The sequence below is a fragment of the Centropristis striata genome, chromosome 3 (assembly GCF_030273125.1).
Source record: "Centropristis striata isolate RG_2023a ecotype Rhode Island chromosome 3, C.striata_1.0, whole genome shotgun sequence".
In the NCBI taxonomy this organism is placed as follows: domain Eukaryota; kingdom Metazoa; phylum Chordata; class Actinopteri; order Perciformes; family Serranidae; genus Centropristis; species Centropristis striata.
In genome coordinates this window covers 22,369,219-22,386,743 of record NC_081519.1, presented here as the reverse complement: position 1 = coordinate 22,386,743, position 17,525 = coordinate 22,369,219, and the positions used below count along the sequence as shown (strand labels likewise).

Sequence of the window (17,525 nt, the reverse complement as noted above, 5' to 3'; positions counted from 1 at the left end):
ATATTAATTTGGAAAACTGATTAATAATTGTTTTTGAATATAATTATAATCAAATTACCATATTTATATTTAGTAGTGGTTGAAGGAATTGTGAATTATTGTCACAGAAGAGGATTGCATATTGTTCACAGTGTACAGCATTGAAAAGACAGCATTTGTAATCAAAAAGGTATTTATTCTAAATAAACAAGTACAAATAAAAAGCACACATCTATGGAGTATAGAGTTCATACGATAATTCTACTTCCTAAAGAATTGTCACTAGCACTTATTGATGCACAAATAGCTCTTTTTGCACTATACCTTGATTGTTTGCTTTTATTCTTCCTGTAAGTCGCTTTGGATAAAAGCGTCTGCTAAATGACTAAATGTAAATGTGAATGTCTACAAAGAGTCTAATCTAGTATACTTACAAAAGAGAGGGAAAGTGTTACGTGTGTGTGTGTGTGTGTGTGTGTATGAGGGGTATTTTATGCCAGCACACTATACTTAAACGCCTAGAATGCGTCGCCTGTGCCAGCATAAAGTGTGATTAATAGGCGTGCTTACAGACACGCGTATTGCGAGTACACCAGATAACATGGGTGACGGGTGAAAAGTGCCACGAGCGAACGTAGTGGACGCCTGTGTGTGTGTGTAACGCGTGTACGCCTATAACAGTTCAGCTGTTACACAGAGTCTCAGCTTCATACGGGGTTGTGAATGCAGAACTTATAGATGAACTCCAAGCCCCAACAGAGCTGTCAGGATATTTCTATCATTTTCAGGCCCGTTTTTATTTTCTTGATGATATTTAATGATAGCAAGGGTGGAAGGGATAATTAAAATAATTTCAGCTACTTAAAAATAGTAATAGGCTACTAAAGTGCGACGCTCACAGCCAGTTCCCAGTTCGCTCTTGGACATACAGTTCATTACGCATCAGCTGTAATGTACAAATTGAATATTAAGTAGCCATGCGGACCTGTCCAATGAATAAGGATGCTTTTTTGAGTAATTTTATGCGCTTGGACATACAGTTCATTAAGCATCAGCCGAGCATTGTCCGGTTCTGAGCTTTGTGCTCTGTGCGCGTTCTCATCAAAGGAGCTGCGATCGCGAGCAAGCTTCCCCCATATTCCAGGGATTTATTATGATGCAGCTACTGCATTGCCATGGTGATGAGATAAACAACATGAAAGTAGCTTACTTCAGACGCGATCAGCAGCACCGGTGACCGGGCTCTGCCCGGTCAACTTCTGCCCGGCGCTCTGTATAACATGTGGCCTTCCCAAACATCAGGCTCACCCGCCGGCATTAGTTATGATTATGATTAATAATCAATAATAATAACTATGTTAATAAATGTGAACCGTGCATGGTTCAGAGAACAGTAGCCTATACTAGTGCATGATGATACTTTTTCCCTCTTTTTTATGCTTGATAATAAGTATTTATTAATACAGGACTTTTTTTTGTCACGCAGTGTTGACATACTAATATTAATACCATCAGTATTTCCCAGTATCTCAAACCGAGAAGGTAGTAGTAGCAGATTAACTGCGATAGCGCCATCATTGCCACTGAGAGAGGATTTACAGACGTTTCCTTTTTCTTTATCTTACGAGGATCTCGTAATTATGAGATCAGGATCTCGTAATTACGAGAAAAGGTGTCTATTTTTTTTTAATCCAGTGAATGCAATGCGCTTCCGTACACAAGCTCTCCCAACAGAGCTCTATAAAGGCTGTACACAATACAACAGTAAAGACAAAACATGCGTATCGGCTCTATCGCACGGCACAATAAATCATTTTATTGCACAAAGTGCCGACTACAGATGAACCCAAACAGTAGATAAGGTGTTAAGGAACAGCACAACATCAGACAGAATCCTCACATTAACGGCGATTGTTGTTTCAGTACCACGGACAGCTCATGCGTAACAGAACATGCGCAGATCATATCCTACAGCAACCAGTTAGTGTGGAAACCAGTAAGGACACAACACCGGCCTTTAATCTTACTGTTGTCTCACGCCAGTGTTTACTTGTACTGTTTAAGGTTGAGCCGCCAGCCGTTGTGAGAAATAAAGCACGACGCGGTGCGAGCCGCAAATATAACGACCACCCGTCAACGAAGAGTTCCAGGGTGGTCACAAGGGCCGAGTTACAAATGCAATTATACATTTATATCCTTTCTTACATACTTGTTTACATTTTTTGTAACAAAATATGTTTTTATCAAACTATGATGGCGAATTTTGAGTTTAACAGCCGCTTCGCTTCACAATTAAAGCAATCCATGTTTTACCAAGAGAGACCTATTACACAGTTTAGGCTGTTTCAGTCTACCTAAATGCAATTTAAGTACACGCCTCGGCTGATGCGTAATGAACTGTATGTCCAAGCGCATAAAATCACTCAAAAAAGCATCCTTATTCATTGGACAGGTCCGCATGGCTACTTAATATTCAATTTGTACATTACAGCTGATGCGTAATGAACTGTATGTCCAAGAGCGAACTGGGAACTGGCTGTGAGCGTCGCACTTTAGTATTACTATTTTTAAGTAGCTGAAATTATTTTAATTATCCCTTTCACCCTTGCTATCATTAAATATCATCAAGAAAATAAAAACGGGCCTGAAAATGATAGAAATATCCTGACAGCTCTGTTGGGGCTTGGAGTTCATCTATAAGTTCTGCTTTCACAATCCCGTGTGAAGCTGAGACTCTGTGTAACAGCTGAACTGTTATAGGCGTACACGCGTTACACACACACACACACACACACACACACACAGGCGTCCACTGCGTTCGCTCGTGGCACTTTTCACCCGTCACCCATGTTATCTGGTGAACTCGCAATATGCGTGTCTGTACGCCTATGTAGAATTGTACTTAACAGTCACGCAGGTCTTCATGTCACGTATTTGAGGCGTAGTTCACCCGTCACGCAGCCGTCACGTAGGCGTATGCGCAACAACGCGTGTACAGCGTCTGCGTGACGCCTACGTGACGCCTGTCTGTCCATTGAAAGTGAATGGAATTTACACGCGCACGTTAGACGTTTGATGTCATCGCATAGGCGCTGTACACGCGTTTTAGTATAGTGTGCTGGCATAAAATGCCCCTCATAGTGTGTGTGTGTGCGTATGTGTGTGTGTGTGTGTGTGTGTGTGTGTGTCATAAAACTCATGGTGTGAAGGGATGGCCTGGCCTTTTGGCAGTGTGCTGCTCTGCACCTTCTACAAAGTTGTGTGAATGTGAATCAGCGAGTCAAGGAAGTTAGCAGAGTTAGTTTGCATATAGGTTTGAGAGGTAGAGCTGAAGGTGATGTTCTGTCATCCATGTGGAGATGTCAGCAAGACAAGCAGAGATACGGGGCGAGACTGGGGGGTTGTTTGGTATCCAGGGACACACCTGCCCTCCTCAGGACACCTTGGGATCCACCAGGGGGAGCTGGAGGAGGCTCCCCCTGGTGGATCAGCAAATGCTGAATTTCCCCTGCATGCTTCCGATTAACTCAACCCAACTCACTTTTGGTACCATGAACCACAGTGACAGGTGGTGTGTCTCAAAGTCCAGAAGGATCCTCAAATGGCTGAATTTGAAGGATTCTACTTCATCAACACCCATTAAAGGTTGTTCTGATGTCAGGGATCCTCAGGAAAGAGTCCTTGTTTCTACGTGTACTGTAAAACCCATGTACTGGGTTTTACAGTACACGTAGCTGCCAAAATCGAGAGTAGCTGCTCACACATCAGTCAGCTCACTTTACTGAGACTGTTGAGCTCAATGTAAATTAATAACAGCAGCATTAATATTCACTTTTTTCATGTTGCACAAGCAATGAATGTTTTGCAACATTATGAGACTCAGAATCAACATGACTGTTATATTCCTGCAGCACTGACACTCACTGCTTTATGTTTCATATTCAGATGCACAGCATCAGACTCTGAGAGCTGTTTCTACTTCTTACAGAAATATCCAGTGTGTGTGTGTGTGTGTGTGTGTGTGTGTGTTGACGTCAGCGGTGACATCGTGGCCTTTGCTGCTTGTCATTACCTACCTGCTCCAAGACGAGCAGAATACAGATGAGGAGAGAAGAAGAAGCACACACACACACAGAAGCGCATAATGTACACATGCAAACATGCACAGAGAGGCAGAGAGCGAGGCAAGCATGAAGGAAGGAAAAAGAGCGAGAAAGGGACAGATGACAGGGATGGAGTGATGCAATGAAAGGAGAGGGAGGAGGAGGAGAAAGAGGCTGTTGCTCATTCAAAAAGCTGGTTTAAAGATCACGAGGAACTAAACACAAACAGCAGGAAGAAGAGAAGAAATGCAACACGTTAATAACTGAGAAACACAAACATGAGCCGTAATCACAAAGATTTAAGGTTTAAAATCAAGTTATGTAGATATTTTATATCATTTAACCCTCTGAACCCCAATGAGCTGGAGTTTTGCTCTTTTAACATTCCCCTCTCGGTGTCCTTGTATTTCACTGCAACCTATGAAATATATAGATATATAAATCTAAAAGTCCTGCAGCTCTATGGAATCGGCACAATCAGAACAACTCAAACATGTCTTTGTGCAAAATAACACAGAATAAATTTTTTTTTAAATGTGAATAAACAGAATGTATATTGATGTCCCAGATTTGCTCAGTTGGATTCAGGTCTAGAGAACGGGCGGGCCAGTCCATAGCATCAATGCCTTCGTCTTGCAGGAACTGCTGACACACTCCAGCCACACGAAGTCTAGAGTTGTCTTGCATTAAGAGGAACCCAGGGCCAACCGCACCAGCATATGGTCTCACAATGGGTCCGAGGATCTCATCTCGGTACCTGTGGCAGTCAGGCTACCTCTGGCGAGCACATGGAGGGCTGTGCGGCCCCCCAAAGAAATGCTACCCCACACCATTACTGACCCACTGCCAAACCAAAAATGTATTTTAAAAAATCACAGATTTACAAGAAATGAATTGCAAATTCATGAGACAAAAATCACAAATTTATTAGATAAAAACTTACAAATTTATGAGAAAAGGACAAATTTACAGGCAAAAAAATCACGAAATTACAAGCAATAATTGCATTTTAAACAGAATAAAAAAAGTTAGTGCTTCACATAAGTTCTTCTCAGATTAGAGACTCATTTTTTTAACGTTACTTTATGAGTTTCTTAAATCTTAATAAGAAATGAACTTTTTAAAGTCTGTGTGAGACTCTCAGACGCTTTTATTATTTCACGTCATGCAGAGGGATTAGCTCCATGTGCTCAACAGGCTCCCGTTCTCATTGTGATGAAAGCTGTTTGCTGTGCCCTGAAAAGGGATTTGCTGTATCTAAATGTAACAGAGTTTATTGTGTGTGAGTGTGTGTGTGTGTGTGTGTGAGAGAGAGAGAGAGAGAGAGAGAGAGAGACTCTAATAGGATTAAGTTCAGGGTCCCAGGTGACACACAGCAGCACAATGGACAGGTGAGACAAGCCTCACACAGCTGGGACGCAAACCCTCCTTTAGATCTACAGATTCTCAAGTTTAGCTCTCACATGACGTAAAGTTTCACATCATGAACAGGATTCTTTCCAAAGTTTGTTCTCTCAACTTTTGTGATGGCAGCAGAGTTCCTTTAGACTCTAAAGGAACTCTGCTGCCATCATAAATGTCTCTAATAATGGAATAAAGATCCAGATATGGTCATAGAACACACACACAGACACAACAAAGGATTCAACTAGTCAACTAGGATTAAAACTCACCAACAAAACATTTAAGTTCAGTTATTGAGAAAAAAGTTACAAATGTAAACTAGGGCTGCAAGCAGTACTGAACGGGCCCTCGCAGAGTGGAGCCGTCAGGGGAGGCGCCGTCGGGGGAGGGCACGTCGGACGCAGCGCTGTGGGCTCAGTCCCTATGCGTCCCAAATGGCGTGTCTTCTACCACGGTGCTCGGGGTAGGTGTAAAACATAATACTTGCTGTAGCCAGCGGGGGGCGCTATGACTGTGTGTCAATATTAACATGTGGGTGTGTCCAGGGCTGGCCCCTCATCATGTGTGAGAAATTTGGGACAGATTGGACAATGTATGGTCAAGTTATAGAGTCTGGTGTATTATGGCGAGATGCCATATTTTGCCGGCATGCCACAGCCACATATTCGAAGGTCAGTAAAGGTGTTGATATGTTATGTTCCCAAAGGGCTTGTAATGGTATTGACCAATTTAGAAGTCAATGGGATTAAATTTGTAGGCGGAGTTTGGTAACGTATGCAACGTGGTCATTTTATGAAAGGGGGTGTGGATTAAGCATAAGGGGCGGGGCTTTATGAAATATTGTTATTTAGAAGTGTTAAGGGCTTGACTCTGATGAAGCATGAGAAGTTTGGACCAGATGGGACAAAGTATGTAAAAGTTATAAGGATGTGTAGTTTTGTGGCAAGACGCCATATTTTGCCGCCATGCCATGCCCACATAGTGTGACAGTCGGTAAAACTTTCAATAACTTTTGATCCCAAAGTACAAAGCCCTTGTGATACTGACCAAGTTTAAAGTCCATGGGGTGAAATCTGTCGGAGGAGTTCGTTAAAGTATGCGAGGTGGAAATGGGAAAAAACGATGAATTGTGCGAAATTCAAACCAAGATGGCAGACTTTCAGTTGGGTTTGAGATGAGGGCTTTTTGGTGCGTCTCCACATGATTCATGTGTGTACCAAATTTCGTGTCTCTACGTGAAGCCTACTGCTAGGGCTAATTATAAAACATGCGACTACCTGTTGCCAGCGGGGGGCGCTCTGACTGAGTGTCAATATTGATATGTGGGTGTGTTCAGGGCTGGACCCTCAACACATATGAGAAATTTGGGACAGATTGGACAATGTATGGTCAAGTTATACGGTCTCGTGTGTTGTGGCGAGACGGCATATTTTGCCGCCATGCCACGCCCACATAGTGTGACTGTCGGTAAAGATTTGAATAACTTTTGATCCCAAAGGCCTTGTGATGGTACTGACCAACTTTGAAGTCAATCAGGTTAAATCTGTAAGAGGAGTTCATTAAAATATGAAATGTAGTCATTTAATGAAAGGGGGCGTGGATATAGCATAAGGGGCGGGGCTTTATGAAATATTATGATTCAGAAGTGTTAAGGGCTGGACTCTGATGAGGCATGAGAAGTTTGGAGCAGATTGGACAAAGAATGGAGAAGTTATAACGATCTCGTGTTTTATGGCGAGACGCCATATTTTGGCGCCATGCCACGCCCACATAGTGTGACTGTCGGTAAAGATTTGAATAACTTTTGATCCCAAAGGCCTTGTGATGGTACTGACCAACTTTGAAGTCAATCAGGTTAAATCTGTAGGAGGAGTTCATTAAAATATGAAATGTGGTCATTTAATGAAAGGGGGCGTGGATATAGCATAAGGGGCGGGGCTTTATGAAATATTATGATTCAGAAGTTATAAGGGCTGGACTCTGATGAGGCATGAGAAGTTTGGAGCAGATTGGACAAAGAATGGAGAAGTTATAACGATCTCGTGTTTTGTGGCAAGACGCCATATTTTGCCGCCATGCCATGCCCACATAGTGTGACAGTCGGTAAAACTTTCAATAACTTTTGATCCCAAAGTACAAAGCCCTTGTGATACTGACCAAGTTTAAAGTCCATGGGGTGAAATCTGTCGGAGGAGTTCGTTAAAGTATGCGAGGTGGAAATGGGAAAAAACGATGAATTGTGCGAAATTCAAACCAAGATGGCAGACTTTCAGTTGGGTTTGAGATGAGGGCTTTTTGGTGCGTCTCCACATGATTCATGTGTGTACCAAATTTCGTGTCTCTACGTGAAGCCTACTGCTAGGGCTAATTATAAAACATGCGACTACCTGTTGCCAGCGGGGGGCGCTCTGACTGAGTGTCAATATTGATATGTGGGTGTGTTCAGGGCTGGACCCTCAACACATATGAGAAATTTGGGACAGATTGGACAATGTATGGTCAAGCTATACGGTCTCGTGTGTTGTGGCGAGACGGCATATTTTGCCGCCATGCCACGCCCACATAGTGTGACTGTCGGTAAAGATTTGAATAACTTTTGATCCCAAAGGCCTTGTGATGGTACTGACCAACTTTGAAGTCAATCAGGTTAAATCTGTAGGAGGAGTTCATTAAAATATGAAATGTAGTCATTTAATGAAAGGGCGCGTGGATATAGCATAAGGGGCGGGGCTTTATGAAATATTATGATTCAGAAGTGTTAAGGGCTGGACTCTGATGAGGCATGAGAAGTTTGGAGCAGATTGGACAAAGAATGGAGAAGTTATAACGATCTCGTGTTTTATGGCGAGACGCCATATTTTGGCGCCATGCCACGCCCACATAGTGTGACTGTCGGTAAAGATTTGAATAACTTTTGATCCCAAAGGCCTTGTGATGGTACTGACCAACTTTGAAGTCAATCAGGTTAAATCTGTAGGAGGAGTTCATTAAAATATGAAATGTGGTCATTTAATGAAAGGGGGCGTGGATATAGCATAAGGGGCGGGGCTTTATGAAATATTATGATTCAGAAGTGTTAAGGGCTGGACTCTGATGAGGCATGAGAAGTTTGGAGCAGATTGGACAAAGAATGGAGAAGTTATAACGATCTCGTGTTTTGTGGCAAGACGCCATATTTTGGCGCCATGCCATGCCCACATAGTGTGACTGTCGGTAAAGATTTGAATAACTTTTGATCCCAAAGGCCTTGTGATGGTACTGACCAACTTTGAAGTCAATCAGGTTAAATCTGTAGGAGGAGTTCATTACAATATGAAATGTGGTCATTTAATGAAAGGGGGCGTGGATATAGTAGAAGGGGCGGGGCTTTATGAAATATTATTATTTAGAAGTGTTAAGGGCTTGACTCTGATGAAGCATGAGAAGTTTGGAGCAGATTGGACAAAGAATGGAGAAGTTATAACAATCTCGTGTTTTATGGCGAGACGCCATATTTTGCCGCCATGCCACGCCCACATAATGTGACTGTCGGTAAAGATTTTAATAACTTTTGATCCCAAAGGCCTTGTGATGGTACTGATCAAGTTTGAAGTAAACTAGGGGTTACCGTAACCCTAACCCTAGCCGTAGCCCTAACCCTAACCCTAATTAGGGTTAGGGTTACGGCTAACCCTAACCCTAACCCCTAGTTTACTTCAAAGTTGGTCAGTACCATCACAAGGCCTTTGGGATCAAAAGTTATTCAAATCTTTAGTGACAGTCACACTATGTGGGCGTGGCATGGCGCCAAAATATGGCGTCTCGCCATAAAACACAAAATCATTATAACTTCTCCATTCTTTGTCCAATCTGCTCCAAACTTCTCATGCTTCATCAGAGTCCAGCCCTTAACACTTCTTAATCATAATATTTCATAAAGCCCCGCCCCTAATGCTATATCCACGCCCCCTTTCATGAAATGACAGCATTTCATATTTTAATGAACTCCTCCTACAGATTTAACCTGATTGACTTCAAAACTGGTCAGTACCATCACAAGGCCTTTGGGATCAAAAGTTATTCAAATCTTTACCGACAGTCACACTATGTGGGCGTGGCATGGCCCCAAAATATGGCATCTCGCCATAAAACACGAGATCGTTATAACTTCTCTATTCTTTGTCCAATCTGCTCCAAACTTCTCATGCTTCATCAGAGTCCAGCCCTTAACACTTCTAAATCATAATAATTAATAAAGCCCCGCCCCTTATGCTATATCCACGCCCACTTTCATTAAATGACCACATTTCATACTTTACATAACTCCTCCCAGAGATTTATGAATAATAATAATAGACGGATGAAAAACAATAGGGTCCTCGCACCTTCGGTCCCTAATAACAATAGGGGCCTCGCACTGGGCCTCGCACTGTTAGTGCTCGGTCCCTAATAATGATAGACGGACCAATTACAATAGGGTCCTCGCACTTTCAGTGCTCGGTCCCTAATAACGGGTGGAGCCGTCGGGGGAGGCGATGTCAGCGGAGGCCATGTCGGGCGCGGCGCTGTGGGCTCAGTCCCTATGCGTCCCAAATGGTGTGTCTCCTACCACGGTGCTCGGGGTAGGGGTAAAACATGTTACTTGCTGTTGCCAGCCGGGGGCGCTATGACTGTGTGTCAATATTGACATGTGGGTGTGTTCAGGGCTGGCCCGTCATGACGTGTGTGAAATTTGGGACAGATTGGACAATGTATAGTCAAGTTATCCAGTCTGGTGTTAAATGGCGAGACGCCATCTTTGTCACCATGCCACGCCCACATAGTGTGACCGTCGGGAAAGATTTGAAGAACTTTTGATCCCAAAGGCCTTGTGATGGTACTGACCAAGTTTGAAGTTGATTGGGTAAAATCTGTAGGAGGAGTTCGTTAAAGTATGCGACCTGGAAATGGGCCAAAACGCTGAATATTGCGATATGCAAACCAAGATGGCGGACTTCCTGTTGGGTTTGAGGTATTGCTCCAAGAGGCTTTTTGGTGCGTCTCCACATGATTCATATGTGTACCAAATTTCGTGTCTGTACGTGAAACCTACTGCTCGGGCTAGGTGTAAAACATGTTAGTTTCTGTCGCCAGCGGGGGACGCTATGACTGTGTTTCAATATTGACATGTGGGTGTGGTCAGGGCTGGCGCCTCATCACGTGTGAGAAATTTGGGACCGATTGGACAATGTATGTTCAAGTTATCCAGTCTGATGTTAGATAGCGAGACGCCATATTTTGCGGCCATGTCACGGCCACATATTGTAACAGTCAGTAAAGGTGTTGATAAGTTGTGTTCCCCAAGGCCTTGTGATTGTACTGACCAAGTTTGAAGTCAATGGGAATAAATCTGTTGGAGGAGTTATGTCAAGTATGCAACATGGTCATTTTATGAAAGGGGGCGTGGATGAGGCATAAGGGGCGGGGCTTTATGAAAGAATGTTATGTAGAAGTGTTAAGGGCTGGACTCTGATGAAGCAGGAGAAGTTTGGAGCAGATCGGACAAAGTATGTAAAAGTTATAAAGATTTGTTGTTTTTGGCGAGATGGCAGATTTTGCCGCCATGCCACGCCCACATAGTGTGAGCGACGGTAAAGATTTGAATAACTTTTGATCACAAAGGCCTTGTGATGCTACTGACTAAGTTTGAAGTGGATCAGATAAAATGTGTAGGAGGAGTTCGTTAAAGTATGCGACCTGGAAATGGCCAAAAACGATGAAAAGTGCGACATGCAATCCAAGATGGCCGACTTCCTGTTCGTTTTCGGTTATGGGTTCTTGAGACTTTTTGGTGCGTCTTTCCATGATACACGTATGTACCAAATTTCGTGTGTCTAGGTAAAAAAATCCTATATTGTGAGGCTGTCTTGAAAATTTCAAGGGGGCGCTAGTGAGTCATTTTGCAAGGTCCATTCCCGCGAATATCAGAATACATAAATTTCACGTGAGATTTATGTATATTCCAATTTTGGTGAGTTTTTGAATATGATAAAGCCCCCAAAAAGGCGATTCATTTGGGCGATGAATAATAATAATAGACGGACCAATTACAATAGGGTCCTCGCACCTCGGTGCTCGGTCCCTAATAATAATAAACGGACCAATTTCAATAGGGTCCTCGCACCGTTAGTGCTCGGTCCCTAATGAAAAAGATCAAAAGATCTTAGAGAATAAAATCACAGATTTACCAGAAAAAAAGATACAAATATACAAGCAAAAAAATCACAAATTTACCATATAAAAGTTACAAATTCATAAGAAAAAAGTAGTAAAAAACTGATTAACGAGAAGATTTGTAAATGGACTTGTTCTTGGTCCGTCTGTGATATAATTTCTCTGAATTTCTCTCTGGTCTCTGGGCGGCTCCGCTGTCCCCCGGCTCGTAGCAAGATCACTAGCGTTACGGCAGCGAGCGGTAGCGGGGCTAGTTGGTAGATTAGGCTTTTGCCAAATCCTGTCGGAAGCAAGGCTAAAACATCCTTTTTCGTGGTGAAAGAGGAGTGTAAAGCCGAACCTTGTTCTTCTTTTAAAATAAACTTTGGCTCTAAACTATCTAGAACACTGTCTACAGCTAGATCCAAAGAGAGCTTCACGTCTGCTGCAGCCATGTTGGATCTGTAAGAAAACTACAAAACCACAAGCCTCCGTCTGTCCAATAGTACGCTTCATCGTCTTGCCGTCCCTCCCCGTTCTGTGATTGGATCCCTAAAACAGGGCTAAGAAACGGCCATGGACACCAGACCCTTTCGCAGTTCGAAATGAAATCGAGCACGCAAGGCAGTATGGGTATACCCAGGCTAAGAAAAAATAACAAATTCACGAGAAAAAAATAACTTTACTGAAAAAAAAATATGAGAAAAAAGTTACACATTTACGGGAATAAAAATCTAATTTATTAGAAAAAAATACAAATTAATGAGAAAAAAATCACAAATGTATGAAGAAAAAATCACTGATTTACGAGAAAAAAAGGTTACAAATGTATTAGAAAAAAAATCACAGATTTACAAGAGAAAAAATACAAATTCACGAGAAAAAAAATACAAATTCATGAGAAAAAGGTTAGAGATTTACTAACATATGTGAAGATATATAATTGGACTCGTGCTCAGTCCATCTGTGGTCATTTCCTCTGAAACTCCGTGTAGAAGCAGGTTTGCAGCTACAGCTTCTTTTTAAGCGGTTGATGCTGTGAACTTTGCTGCATCTCCAAAGTTTCACCATCACCCTGTTTCAGTTTTGTGCCGTGTTAATAATTTGAGCGTTGCTTCGTGGTTTGGTGACGTGTGACGGCAGGATCTGCTGTGATTTGTTGGCTCTTGATGAATAAATGAGCTGAGGGAAAGTGTTTTTTTTTGCCCTCAGAGCAGCTTCTTTCCTCTGAGACTCGTCATCTCCTGCAGAAGGCCGGGGTCGACCAGCGGAGCCTCTTTCTCGTTGTTCTCCTCATTAAGGCTGAAACTCCTCCATCCTGACTGATAAAGCTTTAGCGTGTTTCAGCGTGTGTAGAGACTCAGCAGGGCAAAGGGAAGGACAATATTTGCAATTCTAATATCATTTCTTCATGCAGCATGCCTTTTATAGCAGCATTAATGTTTGTGTTTCCACCTGTCCTCCTCCTCCTCCTCCTCCTCCTCCTCCTGAGAGTGTTTCTGAAAATATCACGTCATTTTACATAGACGTAACAAAAAGCTGCAGTTTGGTTGAATTTGTGCTCCGTCAGCACTTTTCTAAGGTTACGCCATTGTTGATAATTTTTTTGGTCATTTATGTATTTTCGGCCATTTTACATCTTTTTGGGTCATTTTAGGTATTTTTTGGTAATTTTAGGTCTTTTTGTGTCTTTTATTGGTCATTTAATGTCTCTTTTCGGTCATTTTACATATTTTTTGGTCGTCAGTGGTACAAGTGTCGCTCATGTTCATCCCTACATATTTGATATCCTTATGGGAGGGATAGCATTTATTTTATTCACATATTTGACGCCCAATGCAAGGTATCATTTATTCATAAAAGAGGCATCCTTAATTCCCAACAGAAACAACTCAACCTTATAATTATAAACCCTGAAAACACACTTTCCCTTCATGGATCAGCTGACTGATTTACAGAGCATGTAGAGCAGCGAGGGGTTAACGGAGACCACAGCCGACCTCCGACCTCCATCACATTGTCCCGCTGTAACACACAGACGAACACAGTGAGGTCAACTCATCAACCGACAGCTGAGACCTGTTCACACACACACACACACAGCTTCGATTTCCTGTCTCCATGTGTGTGTGTGTGTGTGTGTGTGTGTGTGTGTGCTGTAACACTTAATACAGATAATAAGCTCAGTTTAGAAAAAACACACACACACACACAGGTTCTTGTACTTCCAACATACGACGTAGAGTGACCAAAAACAACATTAAATTACCCCAAAAAAAACGTAAAATGATCAAAAGAGACAAAAAATGACAGAAAAAAAAATTACCAGAAAGATGTAAAATGACCAAAAAAATTCTAAACAGCTTCTGCAGCTTTATAGTCTGGTTGAGATGTTAAACATGGACCTCTAAGGATTTAACACTAAATATTCACAGTGAATATCTTAAACACCTGTAATAAATCTAAAGCTGACGGGACCAGGACCAGTCCTCTGGGCCCCAAATGAGACCTGATGGATCATTAATCAGCCAGGGGCCACAGAGGACCACAGAGAGCCACAGAGGACCACCAGGAACCACAGAGAGCCACCAGGAACCACAGAGGACCACAGAGGACCACCAGGAACCACAGAGGACCACAAGGAACCACAGAGGACCACAAGGAACCACAGAGGACCACCAGGAACCACAGAGGACCACCAGGAACCACAGAGAGCCACCAGGAACCACAGAGGACCACAGAGAGCCACGGAGGACCACAGTGGACCATCAGGAACCACAGAGGATCACAAGGAACCACAGAGGACCACAGAGAGCCACAGAGGACCACAGTGGACCATCAGGAACCACAGAGGACCACAAGGAACCACAGAGGACCACCAGGAACCACAGAGAGCCACAGAGGACCACAGAAGACCACAGAGGACCACAGTGGACCACAGAGAGCCACAGAGGACCAGAGGGCCAATCTATGTTAATATTAATTTGAGCTGCAGCTGAAGGTCAGACAGAAACATGAATATTAGGTGGGAGGAGATGTTTATTGACAATAATTTTCTCATCAATATGGTCAGATTTTCCTGCTTTTATTGATCCATTCGTCCATCACAGTTATTCCAGTGTACTTTTTCATCTCATCATGCAATTAAATCTGTTTATTTTGGGTACATATTAATGTTTCAGTCACCATGGCAATAACTGAAGCAGACTCCATTGAGGAAAACCATTGTTTTAACAGCAGTGTTCTTGTGTTCTTCAGACCTGACAAAGCATCAATTCAGCATCATGTAGTTATTTCAGCATCCTTCAGATCAGTTTATTGGCATTAAATCGCTTTTTTGGCTTCAATTAATGCCTAAAAACCCATTAAATTGACCAAATAACATGAAAGCATCCCTTAATTTAAACCTTAAATGGTCTATTTTTTTCAGTTGACTCTTTGTAACATTTGCTTTGTGCTTCAGCCTCTAAAAACTGTTAAAAAAAAAACTCCCTTATAAATGATATCCATTGATTTATAATTTTGATTGAACCAGACTCCATAGAGAAAACCATCATTTTAACAGCAGTGTTCTTGTGTTCTTGCAGACAGACCTGACAAAGCATCAATTCAGCATCATGTTGGAGTTATTTCAGCATCTATTAGACCTGTTAATTTATTTGTATTCGTTTATTCATATTTTGCATAATAATGCTGTCATGACGTGAATGTTTCCATACCAAAGACTGTATAAATAATGGAAATTAGTCACCGTGACGTCACCTGTTGGTTTGAGGCATCAAGTTCAGCGTTACACTCGTCGACATCTAGTTTCTGATTAACACAACTTTAATTGTTAGCTAATGTTAGCTCACAGCTAACAAACGGCATAATGCAACAGTGTGTTTGGACCGTTTAGACCTCTGACGGCCCGGACAGGTTGATAGTATTTAGTTCGGCACACAGAGAGATGATGATACGGGGAGCAGACCATGTCTGGACTGTGGGGGAACGAGAGGGATCTGACCACTGACTACACGCCTCGCTACACCTCAACCTGACTGACGCATGTTAGCATTAACTGGAGCATTAACTGGATGTTAGTTTTGGCAAAAACAAAAACTAAATCTATGTTCCTTACCTGAACACTGACCAGAGACCGTGGATACACATTGTTCTGCTTCTCTCCTGATGACGGTATACCTTGTTAGCCACCTGTCAACATCTTTTCTGTTGCAGATTAGCCGGAAATAGTTGTATAATAATTTCTTTGCCACAGAGCTGGCTTTGTCTCCATGGACTCCACACCGTGCAGAATGTGAATTTTGATCAATAGGAAGATGAACCTGAATCTCTCACAGTTAAAGCTCATGTAATATTCCACGAAAGTTGGTGTGATTAGGGGTGTGCCATATCGTATCATTCAAGATTATACCGGTATAATTTTTTATGAGTAAAAAAAGTACATATCGTGATATTGGCAACATTCCTACTTCTTGACGTAGTGGTGTAATGCTTTCCATCAATGACCTAGACTGTGGCGGCTCTAGAGTCTCATGTGCTGCACTAACGTCACATTTCAAGCTACTGAAAGTATATTTACACTATTCATAATATAAAGTTATTTGGCGTTGTGTTGCCGTTGCTCAGCAGAGTGTCTGTCACCAGTCAGTCAGTCAGTCCAAACCCCGACCCACCTCTCCGTCCTCCTACATTCGTTAGCCGTGAGCTAACATTAGCTAACAATTAAAGTTGTGTTAATCACAAAAAGCTACTATTACATCCTGTTGCTAAACAAATGCAGCTTTCAAAATAAGAGTACAGTGTGTTAACAGAATCCACCACAGTATTTACAAAAAGACTTTATTCTCTTTTACAATATTTCATTAAAATATGTAATAAGTAATGTATTGTATGGATGTATGAATGTATATGATGGAATAGTGGCATTAGAATATGTGAGAGACACCAAATTTGAGCTTTTATGAAAAATAATTCTCCAGGGGGGGGTGCTCCCAGACCCCCTAGCCAGCTGTATTCAACACTGTCTGGCTACTCCATGTCCTAGTGGAAACATGTTGACTGTGAAAAATGTAATGTGAGATGATTGCTCACATTTAGCTCTGAAAGTGGAAATGCATTGCACAAAAATGCATTTTTATTATTTGCTATTACTCAATAGTCAAGAGTATTATTTTTAGTTTTATTTATTTATACAGAATAAAACATCATATTTTCTATATATTTTTCAGTATTTTGTTATATTGTCAAGAATATCGTTATCGCAAAAATACCCTGAAATATCATGATAATCTTTTAGGGCCATATCACCCACCCCTAGTGTGAGTCTCTTTTTGTTTGCTCTGCTTTTCTTGTCACACATCTGTTTCTATTCCACGTCACTTCTGGATCCTTTTCCACCCAAACATCTCGCTCCTCTTTTTCTTCTTTTGAAGTTTAATATATTCCTTTCTCCCCCTTCCTGTCCTGTGTCTCCTCTCCTCTTCTCTTCTCTGATCGATTTATTCTGAGCAGAGATGGAACAGAATCAGTCTGTCGGTTTGTTAAACTTAGTTTTTCCTCTGGATGCCAAATGAAAAGAGTTTAGTCTGTGCATTAATGTGTGTTTGTGGTGGTGGTTGTGTGTGTGTGTGTGTGTGTGTGTGTGTGTGTGTGTGTGCAGACGACCAGCTGAGTGGCTCATCATCTCGCTCCCCGCTGCCTCGTGTTGTTACTGTAGTTTGTTTGTCTCCACGTGGGGCCCAATCTTTCTGCTCTCGTCTTCAGGAAACAACATGTGTTCAGCACATACAGCTGCATGATGGGAAACATATAAAAACAGTATTTTCTCCGGAATAAAACTCTGCACATTCACTTTTTATTAATAAC

General features: G+C 42.0%; 1 protein-coding gene across 1 annotated transcript in view; it reads left to right on the top strand.

Annotated features, from left to right (window-relative positions):
* Window positions 1-17,525, top strand: part of LOC131968995 (metabotropic glutamate receptor 7) — a 298,334-nt gene that overhangs the window by 263,426 nt on the left and 17,383 nt on the right. The window lies entirely within an intron of this gene.